The following is a 23,212-nucleotide window of genomic DNA, read 5'->3' on the forward strand; positions in this document are numbered from 1 at the left end:
ATACTCAGTATGAACTATAATTACCCATCTCCACTTTCAATCTAACCTTTGCTCTGTTTGGCTATAGATTGCTAAAGTATGGTTCCACATACTTCCATATTCGGGTTCTTGCCAGTACTCCATTTTTAGCACACTTTTCATACACATTGTATGTTTGATAGAGTGGGGCTTGCAAACGGACCATTCTCCATGCAACTTTGCAAATTTAGAGTGGAGAGGTGGTTATGTTGCAGGTAATGCAGCCTATTACAGAGTGTGTAAGCAAGTCTTTCTGCCATTGGTTTGGCTAGAGATCACTCCAAGGATATGGGGATATTCAGCGCTGCCTACTTCAATATAGCTAGACCATCCGAATTAAAGATTACTGTGCTGGACTAGACTTCTTGTAGCTACTTTCAGGGTACTAGCGACTAAACTAGTAGCTCCTGAGCTACCTGTTGGACGCCCCTTCCCTAAGGACTGGTAAGTCAACGCAGGACCGTACATTCAGACTGGTTAGTCATGTAGCCTCAACTAATGCAACTACATTGTTTTACAAAACAGCTTTCACAAAAGATGCAAGTTTAACTCTGGCTCCCTTAAACAAGAATAGTCATTGGAACAATTATATCTGAGAATGCATACCCTTCAGCTTCCTGAAAGTTGGAGAGATTAGTAGGTATCTTATTTCTACAATCTCTGGTGAATGGCTTGTGTTTGACTAACAAGGAGAAATTTAATTGCCCTCATTTACTCTTGTCAGTGAAAGCGGAGTCAGGTGAAAAGCGAGGCAACCTTGTCACTCAAGGAACACAACTACACAATACTTTGACTCAAAACTGCTAAGAAATAAAGGATTTGTACAAATGGTTCCCTCAATTTTGGAAATTATGGTTCCGATGTGATATTTCAGGAAGCAGTCCTCGATACACTTGTCGATCTAGGAGGAATACTATGCAAAAATAGCACAAGTTTCTCCCGGAGGCCCTTTTGTGACATCCTGTAGCAAATGTGAGCACTAACCGCAAGTGTGGGTGATGCTATTTGAATGGAAAAATACCATTTTGCAGTGAGAACTCAATTTGATGAAAAAGCAGACTGACAAAGACACCAGCGTGAAGGTAAGAGAAAGAAATAGATAACTCAGAAGCTGCACTCTTGTACCTGCACAATGTGAGTGGGAGACATTTGTACAAGGTACAGGGCTGTTTTTTGTAACATGCTACAGTACTTTTTCAGGTTTGGCCTGCGACAGCGCATGAACTCTCGCTTGACAGAGCTATTATATACAACAAGGAGATTGGAGCCAGCACATTGCTTACCATTAATTGGCTTAATTGTCAATCTTATTTTCTGCCTCAAAATGGGTAGCGTGTGCCAGACTCACTTCCTTTTCTTGAAGCATGGACCAAGTAAAGATTGCTTCATCTTGATTAGGGTCCTTCTGCTGCTGGCACTATGATTGAGGCACTATTTACTTTTTTTCTTCTTTCCCTCACGTTGCTGCTTCTTATTCTATTTTCTTCTTTCTGTCATGTTGCTTCGTGTTGCTTCGTGTTGTCTCTTAACTCTCACGTCCCCTTGTCCATGTTCTTTCTTCCCTCCACCCCCTAAACCCTTTATGTTACTTCCACCCACCCGCAACTCGACCATTGTCTGGGTTGCATCTTCCCTCCCGACACCCCCAACCCTCCTGTTTGTGCTGCTCCCCACAACCCACCGTTTGAAAGAAAAGCGCTATCAGATCACTTTATTTTATTACCTTACCACATCACGGCGCTATTCAAAAGTACACACCTATACCATGCAGAAGACATTCCGGTCAAACAAAAATCAATCCTAGAGCCAAACAGACCATTCGCCTCATTCTAGTGCCTATCAAAATTATTAATAGCACTGTCTCCCGTGCAAATGTATGTTTTTTTTCTAAAGTATTACATCCCCAGGTCGCATGCTATTCGTGAAAAGCCTCATGCCACTATATTCTGAAACCCTGCATTAAATTGGACCTGATTTAAAACATTATTTCTTTTGAATGATCACCCTTTTTACCTCCATCCTCTACATGCCTTCACCCCCCACCCCAAGTATATCCTACTCGAAGTTTCATACGTGTCTCGATTAATCTCCATTATTGTATTTCTACAAATTGCCACATCTCATTTCGAGGCCACAACATCCCAGTCTTTGAACCCATATCCATCCACCTTAGCAATACTATTATCCTCTAGCCTATCTATTCATCCCACAAACAATTTGTAGGAATTTGTAAAAACCCCATTAATGATTACACCATAACTTTCATTAAACTAATGTATTCCAAAGAAACTGGTGCAAATGCATGGAAAAAACTCCTTGGAGCACAAGATAATTCCTAATAATCAATAACGGGAGTAGCCTTCTAGTTACTGGAAAGTACTTCAATGCCTTTGTCAATGTATTAAATCCTACAGAAATCCAAATAAAATACAATACAATTATGACCACCTCTTGTTCATTTTCTTTCATGAACAAAAAGGAATATGAAAAATGTAACATTTTAAAAGTTTAAAAGACCCAAATAATATTACAAATAGGATTTACAAATCTAAAATACAAATGTGCACGGCACAGCGCACGCTAGGCTGGGAGGGGGTGATAACTCAACACATGCCACTTTGGGACTCACCCAGGTTCGGCAAACTGCGCACGAGTAAGGGTTTCACCCGCTGGGATCTCATAGGCATCTCTAGGGTCGGGGAGCTGTGGAAAAGGGTGGGGTGGTGACTTTCGATCAACTGCAGGCAACGAATCAGATGGCAAGAACGGAACAATACCGATACATGCAAATAAAGCACGCATTGACGAAGGCCATACCTCCAGGAACTGATCTACCGGAGTCCTCACCGCTTGAGGATCGCTTGTTGACAGACTCCCTAACCAAAAAATTTAATTTCATTAACGTACCGTAAGTTGCTCAACAATCAGAAGGATCCCACACACAGCCTTAAAAAGAAATGGCAGGCAGAGGTGGGAGGAGAGATGGATGAACAGGATTGGCAGGAGGCGCTGGCGTCCCCGCTGGAGGTGGAGATTCCCTCCAGATTAAAACTTGTGCAACTTAAAATACTACACAGAACATACTTCACTAGAACCACACCCCACAAAATAGGGAGGGCTGATACACCACTGTGCCTTAGGGGTTGTGGGCTCACGGGTACTTTCTACCACATAATATGGGACTGCCCCCACATTACACAATATTGGAGGGCAGTTATGGCCACGATCACTCGCGTGTGTGGCTTCACTGTCCCCAAACCATGAAGATGCTTACTTAATTTGTGGGAGCCAACACATCTCAACCATGCAGAGCAGGATTGGGCAACCCTAGGTATCACACTGGCCAAAAGGAATATTGCACAACACTGGGGAGCACAGGCGGGCCCCTCATCAGCAGTGACATTGTGACCTAGACAGTGCCATGGTGGCGGGAAAAGGCAGTATTTATTAATAGAGGCTGCCCCCGTAAATGGATGCGAGTATGGGGGAAGTGAAACACATTTCGGGGAAACATATGCGCCTCTCCACCCGAAGACTCTGATCCAGATCTGAGTGACTGATAAACTGAGAGAACGCTCTACATGGGAGACATTAAGGTGGGAGCAACAGTACTTACACTTCTTTCACACTGTGGTACTACTTTGTATATTATGTAAACGAATAACAGTAATTGTAAGTGATGGGGACGGTTGTATTTGATGCACATAATACAAAATAAAAAAATACGTATGAGGAATAACATTATCAAATGACTTGAAATAAAATGTTGTACAATCCGTATACATCACCATTTATAAATCACATCATACTAGCATTCATCCAGTTTCGTAACGTTGCAGGTAAATAAAGGACATGCAATATTTAACACATCCTTATGCACATATAACATGTAAAGTTAATTATAACTTAAGGAACAGCAACAAATGGCAACCATTTTTGGAAAACTTTTTTACTGTTATTATGAAAGAAGTACAACATGACCCACAATAATGCCAAGGTAAGAAGCGAGACTCCGGTCGTGATAGTTCAAAAAGAGTATCCAAGTTTAACAACAGGCAATAGATGAATATGCATATTAGACGTAGCATTAGAGAGACGAGATTGGTCGATTGGGATAAGATATCTTCTTTTCTATTGTCTCGTCTCCCCGCCTTTTCATTTTTTTGTTGGGGGGTAGCTGTGTAACAAGTTTATGTTATGTTGGTTTGCAGTAAACATTGTCTAGATCTGTAATCAAAACTCCTTGAAGCCTGGAGCATTTACCAATGTTCACTAATGGTAATTATTGTATAAATACTAGCATTGAACTATTATACTCTGCATTATAATGCTGTGGGTGGCTGTATGTATGTATGTATGTATGTATGTATGTATGTATGTATGTATAGGCATTTATATAGCGCACTACTTACCCAGAGGGTCCCAAGGCGCTTCGACCGCTGCGAAACCCTTCCTGGCTTCCCTGAGAGATGGTCCCTTAATGGGTATCTCCAGGGTGAGACCAGGCATCCCCGGCGGTCTGGTGGGGCCGTTAGTGAAGATGAGGCAAGCTAATGCCCAGAGTTGCCGAGTGTGAACGCTGATCAGAGTGGGCACCGAGGCAAGAGAATTATCGAGTCCGCTGACCCTGGTCCAGAAACCTGCCGCGCCGGGAATCGAACCCTGGTCCCGGGCCGTCCTCTGCTCTCGGGTCTGCCGCCTCTAACCAGTGAGCCACACTACTTCACTTTATGTATATGGATTAAATATGCCATGTTATTAACATAGCGTACGATTGATGCCAACGCTGTATTGTACCATAAATGTGATCACTGATATTTGAAAATAAAACCGGTTTAACAACAGGCACCAGCAGACCATTGTATGATATAGTGCTTACAACATTTAAAAGAGCTTACGATGCATGTGTACCTCAAGAACTCCCCTCCCTCTTCATCACCCAACAAACCACAGCTACCACTGCCTTACGCGGTGTTAGAACATGCATGTGCAGATTTCTTGGGGTTGCCTCCTCTAACACTCCCACAAATACCTGGGATCCCATGCAACTACTTTCAAATACAGACTATGTAGAATAGGCCCCAGCGCTCTCAACTGGGGGAGGGTAGTTCAAAAACAGTAGCAAAGTGAAATAGAGTATCAGCAAGTTCCATACTTTCTCAAAGGTTTCGGTGGTCTGTGGATATAAAGCATGAGCTTTTCTAGAGCCACAGTTCATCATAATTCTGCTATCCACAATGCCACTAGCGTAGGGTAAGCGGCTATCCATAATACTGCAAAACATCTTTTGCCTGTACCCAACATTTACATAATTAAACGTTTTACAAATTGTAGCACCTCACGATGTGTTGTTCACAGTGGGTGCACGCAGGAGGATGCTTACAGGGTTGTGCTCATTCGGCATTCCCCTCATATCATCTATAGGACTCAAATTTATTTCCAAAACATCTGAAGTTTCACACACTCCCAACAAATGAAGCGCACTGTTCCCACCTCGGTGTTACATCTTCAGCATGCAGCTGGCACATTTGGATATATGGTGTGTAGTCTATGCAGTGCGAGTTACCACCTCATCCTAATTATATTTTTAGTTTTGCTATGATGTAGGCTCTTGAGGATTTGAGGCACAGATGCCAGCTTTTTCCCACGCAGCAATTCAGTGCGCTCAGTACCAGGTCAGACTCCCATTGTTATATGGATCTCCATTTCTTAAAAGTTCCCCATTATTAAGGATTACATACAAGTTTGAGACTAAGCCCTTTCTAGATTAAAAACACCCCTTTCGTTTTGAGTCAATATATTTATATCTTCCATCACCCAGTACTGTAGGAGCCCACAGCAATAAGCCACCCATTACTAACTGAACAAGCAAGGAATAAATTAAAAGAGCCGCCATATACCACTTGCCAATGGAGGACTCTAATTTAGTCCACCTCTGCGAGTCACAACTGGCTATATACTATAGCCGGTTCTTGACATTTCGCAATCATATGGGAGGATAGTAACGAAGTCCATACCATCAGATCTCCACACCATTTCTGCCTCCAATCTATGCCTGCTCAGAACCATAAACTATAAACTCAACTTTGCAGAAAGGACAACCCATTGCGGTAACCATCTTAATGGACTAGGATCATAAGAAATAACAATGAGACCAGCAGAGGTGTTCAAAACTGCATGCTTGTCTCTCACACTTCTTTATTCATCACACTGCCAAGAGCTACATCCCATTACACAATAACCACACCACTGAGTTTATCACACACAACACAGAAACACTTACCACATAAGATCAAAACAAAGACAACACTCTTCCAACGACACACCCTGCACAGCATAGCAAGTTACCTATGAAGTCAGGTGCTTTTGTGCCCTGCGTAGGGGTAGCACGAGATATATATACATGTTACAGTACAGTAATCAAATTGTACATAAGTACACCTATTTTTGTCTGTTTATGGCACAGCATGCACTTCTTCATACCCAACTGTGGATGTTTCCCCTAGGTTTTGATTGAAGTTGGCCAACTACTGAGAATAGCCTTATCGTTGGCAGACTGAGCGTTGAGGCGGAAAAAAGACGAAAAACATGCTTTCACAAAGCCAATAGACCTAGTGTGCATTTCAAATCCAGAATAAAATATTTATTAAAAGCATACTGCAATGAAAAAACCTGTTTTCTTATAAAAACGCAACAATGAGAAAGAATTTGATGTATACTGATCTTTTCAAAACTAAAATAAGTCATTAGGGATTGGAGGCACTGCACAGGGGGCTATGAATCCGTCCTCCACGGTCTTTAGGCTGGGTTCATGCTATACAAATAAAATAGGCAAACATAGATTTGAGGCTGAAAAATAAACCAAAACAACTAACAGTATGAGGTGACAGAGTGACATTCCTCTGGGTGAAGCCAAAGCTTATTTTATGTATATTTTAAGGAAATGGTAACAATACTCGTCTGCAGGGCTGTCAAGCCAGATTTGATGATCCCAATACAGTATCACTGGAGTTAAAAACATATATTAAAAAAATGGCCATTATTGTTCAGTGACAGTAAAGTTAAGAAGATGTCCTATGTACACCTTGGAGCATGCAAGATGTCAATATCAATTGCGTTGGATGGGCGGGGTTCGTGCTATACAAATACAATAGGCAAACATATTGAGGCCGAGTAATAAACCAAAACAACTAATAGTATGAGGTGACAGAGTGACATTCCTCTGGGCGAAGCCAAAGCCTATTTTATGTATATTTTAACGAAATGGTAACAATACTCCACAGCAGGGCTGTCAAGCCAGATTTATTGATCTCAATACAGTATCACTGGAGTTAAAAAAAAAGATATACATAAGAAAATGGCCATTGTTTGTTCAGTGCCAATAAGTGAAGGAGATGTTCCATATACACCTTAAAGCATGCAAGATGTCAATATCAATTTGGAAATATATCTAGTCCAATGCTGTACCAAATTCGCAACAAGTTATGTATCGTTTTAAAAGTACCTTTCCCTTTGTTAAGTCAAACTGAGCCATACATGCACTCATAATCTGGAACCTGGCGTTAGTGCGTTGGCAAATTCCTCATACAGACAAAAATAATAAGGATGCTTGCCTTCAAGAGCCCATGAATTATAAAGTAGAACACCCGATACAATGCTACATTAGCTCAAAGAACCCCAAATGAGCCCCCTCAGTCCAAACAGAGCAGTTGCCAATGAACACCGACGTACAGGCCCTAGCGACAAAAGGCAACGTACAATTGATTCTTCAAGAATTCAAGTAGGAGTTAACAGCACTGCAAACTGTCTTTTCCACGTATCTGAAGGACCTTGATTACTCATGCAAAAGGTTGAACTGAGGCTAGACAAAAAGGGAAACCAGTCAGGCAGAGCATGCACACCACTAAGATGAGTTGCAGAGAGACCAACAACAGTAAAGCATCAACAAGAATCTATTCTACACAAAATCAAAAATGAAGAAAATCGAAGCAAGCGCACCAATATTTGCATTTGTGGAGTGAGTAAAGGTATATCCAGTGTAGAATTGGAGAGCCACTTCCGACAAATCATCCGACATTGGTTGAACGTGCCTGAAAAAAGTGGCTTACACCCATGCATTGTATTCTGCATTCCAGATGAAAAAAGATCTTTTTCAAAACGAAGATAGAAATCCTTGCAGCTGTATGTAGGTGATCTCCTTTAAAGGTGGTAACGGTGATAAAATCACACTGTTTTTAGATATTTCCACCACAACCTTAAACAAACAAAGAAATGAAAGAAATCACATCCTAAAAATAAGAAAATACCACACAGAAAGGGGTGTTCTTTCACACTTTTCTTTATTTACAAAGTCACCCTGTTAGAAATGGGGGTCTCTAGTTGGCAGAGGTAGATACCTTAGTCCAAATAGGGACCCTTTCCTCTAGTCAGGGTAAGGGGGATACACACTTTGGATAACCCCTGCTCACCCCCTGGGTGGCTTGGCACGAGCAGACAGACTAACCCCAAAGACAATGTGTAAAGTATTTCTACTCAAAACACACAGTAATACAGTGATATCACCACAAATGGACACCACACCAGTTTAGGAAAAATAAAAGTATCATTATCTAAACGCAACAAGACCAAAAAGACACAAATCTGACATACATGTTATAAGAATATGACTTTAAAAAGGTTTGAAGCAACTGGGTCCATAGAAAACTATGGATGAGTGATTTCTCACAAAGTACATGTTGAGGCGTAAAAATTCACAAGGCCAACAAGCTGCAGAGATGGGAAGCGTTGAGAAACAAAGAGATGAGTCAGTTCCTGAGACCATGTGGAGGCGATGCAACAGTTCTGCTGCACGCAGGAGAAGTGAGGCGTTGAATCCGGTCCGTAGGGGGAAGTGATGTGTCGACTTCAGGACGATTGTAGTCCGCGGGTAATGCGTCGGGAAAACTTTGCGCACAGGTGCAATGCGTGGAAATCCGGATGAGTCGGCGATCGATGCGGAGTCGAGTGGTTCTGCGTCAGTTGCGATGCATGGAGATTCTTCTCTGGGGTTTAAAGTCTAACACTTATACCCCATATTGTCTTCCTTCTCTTTGTGCAAGGGTCTCAGAGCCCAGTTCAAACCAGTCCTATCCTCGCTGGTGCTTTATGACCACAGGGGGTGGAGACAACATTGTGCAAGAGAGACAGGCCCTATTCAGGTGCAAGGACATTTGCTCCCACTACTCAATTCAGCCAAGGTCTAATCAGCTCAGCTCTGAGTCATCCAGGAAGTTCCAGGCAAACCTCAACGCTCCCAGTGGCTGTCTACAGTGAATGCACATCCACAGCCCCTGTCACTCCAAAACCAGACAACCAATACCCAAACAGGCAGAGGCACACAGAATGGTTAAACAGGAAAATGCATAATTCCTAAAAGTAGCATTTTCAAACACACAATTTAAAACCATCTTTACTAAAAAGAAGTGCTATTAAACTCTAAGTTCAGAGAGCCTAAACCTTATTTCTCTATCTTGTCCCAATGGGAAGTTATACTTGTAAGATGTTATAAAGCATTTCCCATTGTATCCTATGGGGCAAGATAGCCTTTCAATAGTAAAAAAACGAAACTGGCAGCACTTCATTATGAGGACTTGTCACACATACCAGTACATGTCCTAATTTTCACATACACTGCACCCTGCCTAGGGGGGACCTTGGGCCTACATGTAAGAAAAGGGAAGGTTAGGGCCAGGCAAGTGGGATATGTTTTTGAGTAATTCAGCCCTGACTTCCTCAACTACTGAGACCCAAATAAATACATACATACACATCCTTGTGGCAATGGATCGGAAGTGTCCACACAAACACACTCTCCTCACCCTCAGGGGCAATTGTGCAAGCCAGTTTTGAGAGATCCAATAATTAGGGCGACTAATCCAGGAAATATTACAAAATGATTTTCTACAAAATGAAACAGATGATGTTGGATACAATTGGGGATACTGCAAAAGCAGTCATTTGGGGAGAGCTGATTTCGAGATTAGGTGCTTTGTCGTTAAAAAATATTTTCTTAAAAAAGAGAAAAAAAGCTAATTCTCTAATAGGAAATAAAACAAACAATCGAAGCTTGTACACTGCCTAACCGTCTATTTTCAATGCTCCTAAGAGATCAAGAGAAGGACTTGAAAAATACTTTGTGCAGCAGCAAGCTAAAAATTACATCCACTCCTTGAAACATTGGAGAGAATACACAGCTGAACACTGCAGAAGACATTATACAATCTTTCATAGACTCTATTCTGAGTTATCCAACTGACAACAAATCCCCGATGCAGACGCTGCAGCACATTTAGAGGATTGTATACCTCCCCAGATCAACATGGGAGATATACAACACTTAGAAGAACTCATCTCGGCGGAGGAAATAAAGGCAGCCATAGCCTCATTAACGGAGAATAAAGCACCTTGTCCCAATAATTTGACAGCATCATGTTATAAAACATATCAAGAGCTTACAGCAAACCCAATGACAAAAGTATTTAATTATGTCTTACAGAGAGGCAAATTAACAGAATCAATGTCAGGATCAGTATTAATCCTAGCTTTAAAACTAAACATAAACAATCATTTATATGAATCCTATCACCATATAGCTTTGCTAAATGTTGCTGCTATTTTTTTTCCACTAGAATTCTGGTTGCAAGGCTAAATACCATACAGCAATTATTAATCTCCTGTTATGAATCGTGATTTGTTAAATGCAAGCTAACCTGGGTCAATAACAGACTGGCTGTTAATGCAATACACAGTTGAACAATCACACACTAAGACACCTCTGCTAGCACATGACACTGAAAAGGAGTTTGATAGACTCCAACCGATTTACATAGGCAAACAGCTTAACAAGACAGGGCTTGGGCCCAACTTGAAAATATGAATTTCGGCTTTCAACTGATAGCCTAAGGCAAAAATCAACATCAATGGCAGGTTTTCCCCAGTTAGAACACTGTCAAGGCTGGCTAGGCAGGGTTTCCGATTGTTCCTCCTATTTTGCATTGTCAGTGGACCTACTCATTCAATAAATTAAAAACAAGAATTGTATTTTTGGCCTACAAACTATATCTGCCCATCACAAAACACCCCTCTTTGCTGTCAGCATGCTCTGCTTCATTACTCATTTTCAACAATCACTGCCCCATAGGTTTAACAAATTGAAAGATTATCACCGCTTCCAGCCTTAAGATTAAGTTTGATAAATCTAAAGGCTAAATGTAGCAGATCTCCAGGGTGAGAATGGGGAGGTTCTTGAGGGTGCCGGTTTCAAATGCTCTCAGGAACCAATGAAATATCCCCTCATCAATGAAACACCTCTAGGAGTGCCATATACCATGTTTTCAATGCATTGATTAAGGATCTTTATAAATGAGGGTGAGTAGAAATATCTTGAGTGGGAAGCATGGCCTGTGTTAAAATGAATTTTATCCACAACTACTTTATATAGTTCAGACCCTTTTGCGAATAGTTTCAATGCAAGTCATAAGCATGATCCCAAAAACTATTAGTCTTTATTTGGGCAAACAAAACCCTTAGAATAGCTAAATTAACCTTAATGAAGCAAGGATAACAGAAGCGGCTAGGGTCCCAGATGATGAACATTAGAGTAGAGCTGTGCACATAGGACCAGCATTTGAATGAACAAAAGTCACCATTATAGTGGCATGGCTGTTAATGGAACTATTAAATAAAAACATTGCATTACATTATCTTATAAAGTTTAGTGCCATTTCACCAGCCAGTGAATGACAGAACTCTTTACTCCATCTCTATATTGTTAGACACGTGGGACAAAATATCATGACAGGGTTTAGAGTTACTTCGTTCAGTTTTCCCACGTCACCAATAGTGTTCAATTCTGATTTTCCTCCCAGTCTTATAGACTCTGGATTTATATCATGGGATGAGAATTGTCCACCCAGACTGAAGGATCTCTTTAACAACAGCGTAATCCTGTCTGGAGAGGCTCCACAGGCATTCAACTTGGCTCCAGCAGATACATTGAGATTAATTCAGTTTCTTTAGTCATGGAATCGTAGAGAGATGGGTGGTAGAAACTGAACACTCTTCGAGACCTTGTCTGACCAAACATCATCATACAGAAGCTATCACCAACCTCTGTACTAAACTACATAGCTCGTCAACGGCCTCTAAGCAAGGGTACAAAGAAGAATGGGTGAATGAGGTAGGCAGGGAAATGTCCTTGGAAATGGGCATTATACGGAACAGAGATTCCACATCATCTATCTGTTCTCAGTTGATATGAATTTTCTTTTAAGTTATCATGAGATGGTATCCGACGCCAGCAAGTTTGTGGGTTATGGTTAGTTACTCAAACAGACATTGGAAGAGATGCGGTGAGAAGGGTAAAATGTTCTGTATGTGGCCATTAGTGTCCTACAGTGCAGGCATTATGGATAGTGCAGGTCAGATGATGTCATAAATCAAAGAATTAGATATGGTAGCAGAGGAGACCAAGAACAATATATCTCACTATGATACCTGTGATAAACGATTGACACATGTTACTAGCAACGAGAAATTACTGATAGTGCAATTCTAGAAACTCCCAGACCTATGTCTTAAGTGTTTGGTCAATTAAGGACTATTCACACCAAGGAAAAATTTACAGTTGTACTTCTCGACTGCATGGCAAAATTTGAGACCATATAGTGGCCCTTCCTTTGTCATGTCGATGGGAGGGGCAAAATCAGCTACCTCTACATGCCCAATGAAATTGATTCGTCTTAAGTAGGCCACCCCCAGCCAGACAACACCTAGAACGAGACCTAACCCATCAGATGATACGCATATACGAAATGTGTACCATTATAAGATGTTCAGTATTAAGGATACCTGTTATCTTGATAATTGTTGCCAAAGGTTTATGCAGTAAATCCAAAACTGTTTTTGCTGCCTTGAATGTACATTAGCATTTTAAAGTTGCTCTAGTCACCTATGCCATCTACCTAGGTCTTGTTTTTCCCTTACGCCTTTAAAGTTTGATTTCATAATTGATTTTTGTGTATTTCTCGAATACCTGTTTTGTAAATCATAGCAAGCTCAATAAATATAACAATAATTTGCTGTCATAATTGCTTAATCACGTAAATGTGCTGTAATCAGGAGGAAAGTAAACCACTTCGGTGCAAAGGGGGCTGAATAGTAGGTTCAACATCTGGAAAATGATGTGCAAAAAAAACACCTAAACAACTTGGAAATCTGTTTAGGTTTGAGTTATGTATGCTTGAGACTGGTCAAATACCATGACTTCACATGATTGGCGCAAATTTCTAGCCGTACACCACTATTCATGCCTGTATAAAAGGCCTACTATTCAGGTTGATTGAAGTAGGCCGCAAGTATTCTGGAAGGGTTCTTCCAAGTCATCACAATTCCCAGGTGCAGGCTGAATATATCCAGCTGGAAGGTCATAGTCATTGATACAGATAGTCAGTGCCACTGACAGCGAGAGATCACAAGATTCCTTAAAGGATACTAAGGAACCATCCTACTTTAGTGCATTTAATTTTATGAATTCGACAAAAATGTTTACTGGCTACCAACCTTCTGTGCAAATCATGTACAATGTGTGAGATTGGGGAAATATACTTGTAGTCAAATGAAAGGTTCCCCTACATTCCAATCTCCCAAGAGCTCACTTGGGGCTAGCACTGTTTGCTACATAGGAAGTCAGATATGTGTTCAGGATAGTATTTGATGAGAGAGCCAGACAACGAGTGAGTGAGATACCTGTGTTAATAAAGGAGAGGGTGGTCAACTCATACTTTGATGAACACCATACTTTGATGAACACCATCTGCCACCAAGACAGAGAACCTTAAACAGGGATGATTTCTTACAACCAGTCGAGCAAAGTAATATCTGTGCAACAGCAGAAAGTAAATTAATCAGCTAATGTCTAAATCGGACTCTCAGCTCTATCATGCAGAGCGTTACCGTATTATTTATTTATTTATTTATTTTTAATTTATATGGCGCACAGCTACCCAGAAGTTTCCCGGCACCTACGGACTCGCACTAGAAAGAAAAGGGCCAAAACTCTAGTGATTTAATAGCCATGTTTTTAAGTCTTTACGAAATTTGTGGTAGATCGTTTCATGACGTAGTTGAAACGGGAATGAGTTTCATAGGGAAGGAGCTAAATAGGCAAAGGACCGTCCGCCCATACGTGCTCGTTTGATCCTGGGGACTTGGAATTTTAACTGATTAGAGGATCGCAGGAGACGTGAGGCGTGGTATGGATGCACCAAGGCACCAAGATAGTATGGTGCTGAACCCATTTTGATCCTATGCATGTAGCAAAGGGCTTTGAATTTGGAACGATTTTCCATCCTAAGCCAAGTGAAGGTCACGGAGTGGACCTGTAATAGAGGTCATTCTGGGTAGCTGGCATAAAAGTCTGGCCGCAGAATTCTGGACCACTTGCAGCTTCTGAATCACCTCCTTAAATACAGCACGTTGCCGCAGTCCAGTCTGAACACGATCAAAGCCTGGATAACGTTTTTTTTTTTGCATTGAAGGTGGAAGCATCCAGAGAATTTTTTGGAGCCATTTTAAAATAGTAAAACAGGTTGAGGCAACCTTAACCACTTACTGTTTCATAGACAGCTGGTCGTCAATGATTATACCGAGGTTGTGAGCAGATTCTGAAGGGAGGGGGAGATCACCCATCTGAGGTGGCCAGTGTTGGGGACCCCAGAGAGTTTTGTTTCCACCGAAGATGAGGATTTCCGTTTTCCCACTATTAAGTTTCAACCTGTATTCTCCAAATAACTCCCATAAAGATGGAGACTACTGACTGAAAGGGAGAAACAAAAGAAAACCACAATTTCTACTCCCCCTCTTATCTAAATTTGCCTAAATACCAACACTAAAATGCCTCTTTAAAAGAAAGGCAATTTAGTTCAAAACGAGGAGCATGTTTAAACTATGCATTAAACTGCATTCAAAACATTACATTTAATAGGGTCAAATATCAAAATAGTTGTACCTTTTTTTCTCAGACAATGGCAAATTCATAGGGGTGATGTATTGGGAGGTGATTAAGACAACCGTCTCTCAGCTGGAGGGTCTAATGAAGCCATGGTGTATATATTGTACTTAGGTGGTTGTGGAAGGCACTGCATACTTTCTTCGTAACAGTACTTGGGCAAGATACAAGCCTTGCTAACATTCCCAAAGGTCTGCATGTACAAAGCATTTACGCAATTAAAACAGTCCTGAGTTCTGCAGCGTGAGGAACCCTTCATTGATAACCTCACGTCACAGGGAGAGTCTTGAAATGGTAGGTTACATGGAAAAAGGCCTTAGACATGGTACAGTGGAATTTATTAGCTTGAACATCTGACGAATAAGGCGATGAGGATACAATGTACATTTGTGACCTAAAAGCATGAACAATTAAATCAGATTAGTTATCGGGAGCATAAAACAGATTGAGGTGAAAGTAATAGTGTCCCTTTTTCTAAGAGATTGAAAAACAAAATGTTTCCCAAAACAATTCATTATCCCTAAATGGTGGCGATAGTTCAAATATAAAATGCAATTCTTTGGCCCATCATTGAAGTACTACCTAGAAGTAATAAATTAAGTATTTCCTTAAAGCACTAAATTGAGTATGTTGATGTAGCAGCTTTCTCAATAGCTGTGATGATTTGCTTCCTTCTTTGTCAGACGTTGTCCTAGGTGCAGTAGTCTTGACAAAATAGATACACATTTTTCAACAATGGGTGGACTGTGACTGATTTTAGAATATGAATGAATATGTTGTATGGTTGTCTTCTTAAAGGCTATGGTTTAAATTTTCTGTGACAATTAATTTTTTCTATGCTTAGATATGGATGCATCTTAAGATTCTCTTATAAAAAATGAGTGGGCCAATCAAGAAAAGGATACATTTCCCCCAAAAAATATTTATGAGCACTATGAGCAAGGACGTCTGCATCAAACAGGAAACTCAAACATTGTAATCCAGCAATCCAAAATACTGTCCCAAAACATAATAACACATCAAGCAAAGAACTACACATGTACGCAAACATGTTAAAAACATAAAAAGCAGTTTTGTTTTCCAAAGCAAAAAAAAACATTCATGGTATGGTTTACTTAAATAGATAATCACAACACAAAAAAGTACATGCTACAAAACAATTACCTTCTTATAAGCAAATCCAACTAGAAAAAAACTAAAAGATGGTATAAGTGAACATACCAAGAAGGCAGGTTTCAAATTAAAACGTGGCAAGGCCCAAAACAGGTAACAAATGCCACAATACCATCACTGCACAAAAGATCACAGAATGCCTTGTACCTGGAATGCTCACCATCAACATTAACAAAAGCACTTCTAATACCATCAATTCAACATCCCAAAGCATAACACGGGCTACGATGATGGAGCGAGCCTGCAATACGACAGGAAACTTTATAAGAATGCAACCTTACTTGGAGCGTAGAGCCAAGTGAAACCTGAAGAGGAGAACAGCAGAAAAGAAAACAAGTTCAAATAAAACTGCTGCACTCTAAAGCTACACAGGCAGGGAATGTATAGAGGGGTGGGTTCAGATTCAACACCACCTGAGACATCCTCATCAGATACCAACGAAAAAAAACACGAAAAGTCACGGAGACCAAGATGCTAAGCACACTATTCCTACGTGTCGGTAAGGAGTCACTAGAGACAAAATGGTCTTCTCAAAACTATATTTTGCGTTCAAGTCGCATATGACAAGAAATGTCACTTGCCCAGACACCATACCAGATGTAACAAGCAGAGTGGGACTGCAACAATATCAGTGGCTTTCCCTCACAATAAAGGTTACCAATTGCACACATGCCATCAAGAGTACCCACAGAAGACCTTTATCTACTTCAATCGCAAAGGATAAACCAGCCTCAATGCCCTTGTATCTCGTACAGGGCCTCTCCATGGCTGATGCACTGGATAACATTTGTGAAAGATTCTGAATCCATGCTTGGCTACAATAGGTAAGCTGTAGTTGCCCTGTCTGATTTGGTGAGGATGCGTTTCTCATGCGGGTTCTGGTCTGCTGGCAGTGGTTTTCAGGTGTGCTTCCATAACAATCATCTGAATGAGATTAATTTGAAACAGAAGGGCAGGTTCTAGAACTGTCCAGAGTGGAGGTGAGTTGGTAATCATATTGGGATATGGTCAGTTATGGCTTCCCTTGCTTTAGATCAGCCTGGATTCTCCTTTCTCCAAATTGAGCATGGTTTTCTCCACATGATTGATGTAGCTTTCAATCTTCCGAGTACACTGCAGCAGAGACAGTTGCTTTGGTTGGTCCCGGCTGCACACTAGTTTGTGTGGCAGGACGGAAATGCATCCTGGTGCCTTTCTGCAGTTGAGTGGAAGGGGAGCAGCTTGCAGGTGTGTAAAGAGAGAAAAGGAGGATAGGGCAGGTGCCTTGTGTGTCCTTGTGGCTATCCTGAACTTGATAAGATGTAAATAAAAAACAATGGGAAAGCCCAGAGTATTCTGCAGAACCTAGGTCAAACAAACATATCAATAAAAGGGTTCTGTAGAGGGATAGATTGAACCAGCGGGTATTCATCATTGGAAATGCAACTCAGTTGGCAATCATGAGATCTTTCCAAATTCTTACAGTACATTTTCCTAATAGAGTGCTTCATGTAACATTCAAATGCAGACGTGTAGGGATGCACAATGGTAGTACTTTGGATTTGTTTCTTGAGTAGGTTTTACCAATTTACTAGGTACCAGGAGCGGTTTGTATTCATAGCATACAGTTGTCTCCTTCATCACAGCCCCAAGTGTTGGTTACATCTTGCAGTCAGGGTGATGTATGTGTGAAGTGGCATAAATATTTTCACTGTGTACAGATACGGTTGGCATACTTAAATGTGGACTCTCTTAAAAAACGCATGTGGATGCTGCTTTCATTCAACAGTAACGTTTCTGATCATAGTTCTATCTGAGTTTGGTTGCTAGACGAACCTGGCTTGGCAGTTCGGGATGGACTGTTCCCATGAGGCACAGGGTCATGACTGATTTGCTTATAGCTGGGTCTGAACTGAGGTGGAAAAGTGAGCTAAGAAATGAAGATGGATACATGGGCGTCCGCAGAAATGTTTCCAGGGGGGGCAAAAATGTAACTTCAGTGTTTGAGGATCTAATTTCCGTTTGCTTTTTTAAATTTTTAAGCTCGTATTTAATTTTGTTACTAAAATTTAAACATTACTTCTGAACTGAGTTTCCCAGCTTCATGCAGTTTTGCACATCTAGACTACTGCAAAGCAATATGTGAGAACATGAGGCTGGGAAACTCGGTTCAGAAGTAATGATTAATATTTACAAATAAAAAATAAACGCGAGCTAAACAGTTTAGGCTAAAAAAAAAAAGCTAACGGATCTAATAGTAGATTTTTTTTTGCTCAGATGTGGGTGGTAGAATCTACTGCCTCCAAGCACTCGCCTTCAAGACCCGTAAAAGGCAGATGGCCCATAGTCATTCTTTATGCGATGATCAGCAGCAGATAGAATGACAATGGGCCTGTCCACAGTCTGCTCGAGGTCGGGGAGGGGCTGCTGCAGCCTCTAGAGTTCAAATAAGTGCGAGAGGTCCCAAGTGAGAGAACGTTTAAACTCCTGGGGCTTCTCGCAGGGGAACAGCACAGCCTGCTGTAGTTGTGAAAATTAGGGATAAAAGGAATGTGGATGGCCTACCTGCTCGGAACACATGGGGTCTGCTACAGCAATGTGCGCTGCCTAAGCAATAATATCACATGGTCACTGGGCCAGCACCGGATAGACCGGCGATCCAGGGGGGGGGGGGGGGGGGCAAGCGCACCCCCTTGCCCCCCCTGCAGACACCCATGGATAGATTCAACCCAGAACTGTGACTGGGGGTGAGTGTCTGAATGTTTCAGCGCTCCGTCCATCATCTCCTTATGTTTGCTAGAAGAACTTGCCATGTTTGCATGGTGATCCCCATTTATGATGCAAAGTATATGAACATGTTATTAGTTATATAATTAAAGGATCTGATTTAGTGCCATTTCCAAATCATCGAGCCATCTTCATCTGGACTATGTTTGCGAACTTTGGTTATATTACACATTAACTTGAGTGGTAAACTTCAATTGACACTAGTCTGCTTCTCTACTGTGGCGAACAATTGCTGATGTTTGTCTGCATGAAAAGCACAGATGTGTTCGGAGCCGCGGGATGGAACTTCGGAGAGTAAGGGACTGTTGAGGGCACTATCCAGTGGCAACGTCCTTTCCACCCGTTCTTGAGGCTCATGGGGCATTGTCTCATTTACATAAACATTGATTAAGGCATACCATTGGGTATTGTATAAAATGCTTGATTAATGCATTCTCTTTTCACATATCACAATATTATAGATCACAAATTGTGAGTAACATGGTGTATACAGGAGGGATCTTTGTTTGTCCTGACGAAGAAGCCTTGATGCTTCGAAACATGTTGACTCATTAGGAGTATCCGCACATAACGCAGGACATCTCCGAACCACGCTTTTATCAGCACCAGCCTCCCTTGACCTATTAAAATTTGTATGTCTACGAGGCCAGGTCCTTTTTAAACTTACTCTCTTGCATTCACTTCTGACCCTCCCTCTCACTACTCCTGCACCACACATAGCATAACATTATCAGTGCTCCTGCGTAAGTGCAGGTCGTAACACGCCCCGTAGTGGGCAGGAAGACTCCTATGATGAAGCATGACACCAAGTGCTTTTTTGGTGTGTGAGGGGTATTTAAGCAAACACAGCATGCGTCCTACCATTGTAGGACACGCACTTTCCATAACACAGTGATTAAACATACTAAACTGTACCCCCCTTTTTTTAGAGGTGGATTCTTTTTGTTGTTTCATCCAAACACTGAACCTATCTTTAATTGGTCCCGTGGCTCGCCCAAGAGCACCATTGTTTATATCTTAGTGAGACTGTCAACTTGTTTAGATTAATATTTCAAAGATTCTAGGTGAGTATATATATATATATATATATATATATATATATATATATATATATAAAACGAGCAAATGTCCCAGGCGGGGGGAGCAACTTGATAGCTGGTGCTGGTGGCGAAGTTTGGGACAGCCTCGCAATTTATTCATAAGCAAATAGACCTTCATTCAAGAAGACGCCGCACACCGCTCCAAAGATTATTTCGGTTTATTTATTTCATGTAGGTATTCCCCACCTACGCGTTTCGGACATTAACTGTCCCTGGTCACGGTTAAACAAACATTTGTCCTTTGTTTGTGTTACTTATTTATACCATAGACACCATGTAGCAGTGTTACGTTGCATTATGGGCTTGGTAGTTTGGTATGCCTGGAGTCATTTTAAACCTCGTAAGGATTTGAAAGATGACAGTTCTAGGTGGTTGTGGCGCGTTACAATATATAGGCAAAATTTGTCCAATGCACTCTACTTATTTGGGTTGTTGGGTGCCTAGGTATGGGTTGTCATCCTTACCCACCAATAATCCGCAGATTTAAGTATATGTATACAATCCTATCACACCAACAGAAACTATTAAGCAGAAAAGTTATTACAGTATTTCAATTCATAGAATTAATACAAGTCCGGTTGTATATGTGATTCATTTAATCTTTAAGGCTTTCCCCAAGTCTAGCCAACACGTGTTTCGTCGAATGGGCAGGAACCCACGACTTCATCAGGGCTGGGAAAAAAGTACAATACAGAAAATATTGGAATTGCGAGATACATTGTCTCATAATCATTGTTTGTACATAAGGTGATTCTGTTTACTTAAAAGCAAGTGAGAGATAACATTTACCATGTATATCTCTGGTCATTAGATGAGTGCTTAAGGACAGAAGAGGAGGTGGGAGAATATGAGTAACTCCCATAGAAAAGAGTGAAAATCTCATTTTAGAGAGATAACAGTATGCCCCACAGTCTGTGAAGTTCTCAATCATATTGGTTGTGCTTACTTCAAAAACTCAACGGTGTAGTGCTCTCCCCAGCGTTTATTTTTACCGTTTTTGTGCTTCATTCCGTGAGTTATTATAAGTACCAGTGCCGGGTCTACTTTGTCGCCGGTGTCGATATGTGTAAATAAATTGGTGATCTGTCTAGTTCATTTAGAAGCTAAGTGTTTATACTCAGGCTTACCTGATATTAGAAACTTGTAAACTTTTATGCCTGAAATAACCAAGTTATAATATAATATTGAGTGTTGTATTGGGGCACAAAGTCAACATTTCAATACAAAATTAATAATGTAAATCAGTATACCAGCTGAGACGTTTCACAATTATATGGGTAGAGAATTTACTATCAAACAACTACTCAACTGTAACAGTTGCTTTGTAATTTATATGATCACATGCAAATGTGGCAGCTTTTACATAGGCAGTACAAAAAGATCTCTTAAAGATAGGATTTTTGAACATGTAAGAGCTATAAAACACCAGGATGCAAGATACAACACTGCCACACATATTAATCAATGTCCTAAACAAGGCAAGAACAAAACAATCAGTTTCTGTGCAATAGACCGGGTAAAAAATGATCCAAGGGGGGGGGGGAACAGAGAATTGGCCTTGAGACGCAGAGAAGCGTCATGGATACTAATTATGCGTGCGGTAGAGCACGGTATGAACTCAGATCAGGAACTGCACTATTATTTAGGTAACTGAAACACAGTATCTGACTAGATACTTACCTAGATATAATTCGATGTACTAAAAGTAACTTTACTGTACAGTATTAATAACTACAATACAAGCGAATGTACGCTCTATTTTGCTTTACAATAACAGTTGATTATGCAAGGAGTTCTTACAATATCAACGACATGATTTAATGTTTGCTTGCTTACTCAACATATGTATAATTAGATGAACGTATAAATATGAAATATATTACTTTGTTAATATTGGTATATTCACAAGCTATGATTATTTACATGTAAATCATTAATGTACGTCTATTGTATTGATTTACATGTACTTGGCCCCACAGTTCGGATGTTGATATCACCAGGTGACGAGCACTGTTATAATTAATACACACACACCATAAAAAATCCTTACGTAACTTTAGGATGAGCATATAATCACTTTGTCTCACACCCGATTCAATAATTTTAGGATGAGCATCTAATCACTTAGTCTCACACCCGATTTGATAATCACATATACAACTGGACTTGTATTAATTCTATGAATTGAAATACTGTAATAACTTTTCTGCTTAATAGTTTCTGTTGGTGTGATAGGATTGTATACATATATCATTTTAAACCTCATCCTTGATTTTGACAGACTGGTGTCCGGCATTACGAAGCATTGTGGGGCTTGAGTGTCACTTATGAATTATAAGTATGTGCCATTTACTGCAATTTGATTGCTAGGAAATGTTCCTAAATCTCCATCATGCTGCTGAATATTTGAGCACTTTGTGATTCATGACTTAGTGTCGTTTAAGTTAGTTGGCTGAGTGCCTTTGTGTAACTTTAACCCCATTGAGTCGTTAATGTCGATCTCCTGGTCTGTCAAGACTTGGATGGCAATTAAACATTCAAAAACATTTACTTTATTCACATGTCTATCGAAATTCATTGCTTAGAATTCAAGTTTTATGAACCAGATTAATACTGGTCTGAATTAAAGAGGGACACTGTATATATATATATATATATATATATATATATATCCATCCATGTTGCTACGTTTATCTTTTCAGCATGTTTATTTTTTCATGGATTGCTTAGTGCGTGTAATGGAAAGGAACCAAAACAGCAGCATTCATGTACACTTAAACACTGAGTGGAAACGTAAAATCAGTTTAAATGATGTAAAATATGTCAAGCTTGCCAGAAAACATCGACAACAAGAGTAAGGAAAAAAACTTTAAACTCAATTCCCATTAGCGGACATCGGTCCTATTGGTGTGTACGAATACTTATTCTGAGATTCCACCTCTACTATATAGGTCTAAACTCGTCCAGAAATGTCAGCAATTTCACATAATTGCAGATGAGTTTGTGATGGAATGGAGTTCAAATTCCTCCCCGGATTCTAAATGCCACTTTCATCTGTTCACAGCCGATGCACACTTACACGGGCACTTCGATCTTGTGTACTGAACAA

At 40.5% G+C, this 23,212-nt stretch overlaps 1 protein-coding gene across 1 annotated transcript in view; it reads right to left on the reverse strand.

Annotated features, from left to right (window-relative positions):
• MAP4K5 (mitogen-activated protein kinase kinase kinase kinase 5) overlaps positions 1–23,212 on the reverse strand; it is a 577,489-nt gene that overhangs the window by 552,758 nt on the left and 1,519 nt on the right. The window lies entirely within an intron of this gene.

Source organism: Lissotriton vulgaris, chromosome 9, assembly GCF_964263255.1.
Source record: "Lissotriton vulgaris chromosome 9, aLisVul1.2, whole genome shotgun sequence".
In the NCBI taxonomy this organism is placed as follows: domain Eukaryota; kingdom Metazoa; phylum Chordata; class Amphibia; order Caudata; family Salamandridae; genus Lissotriton; species Lissotriton vulgaris.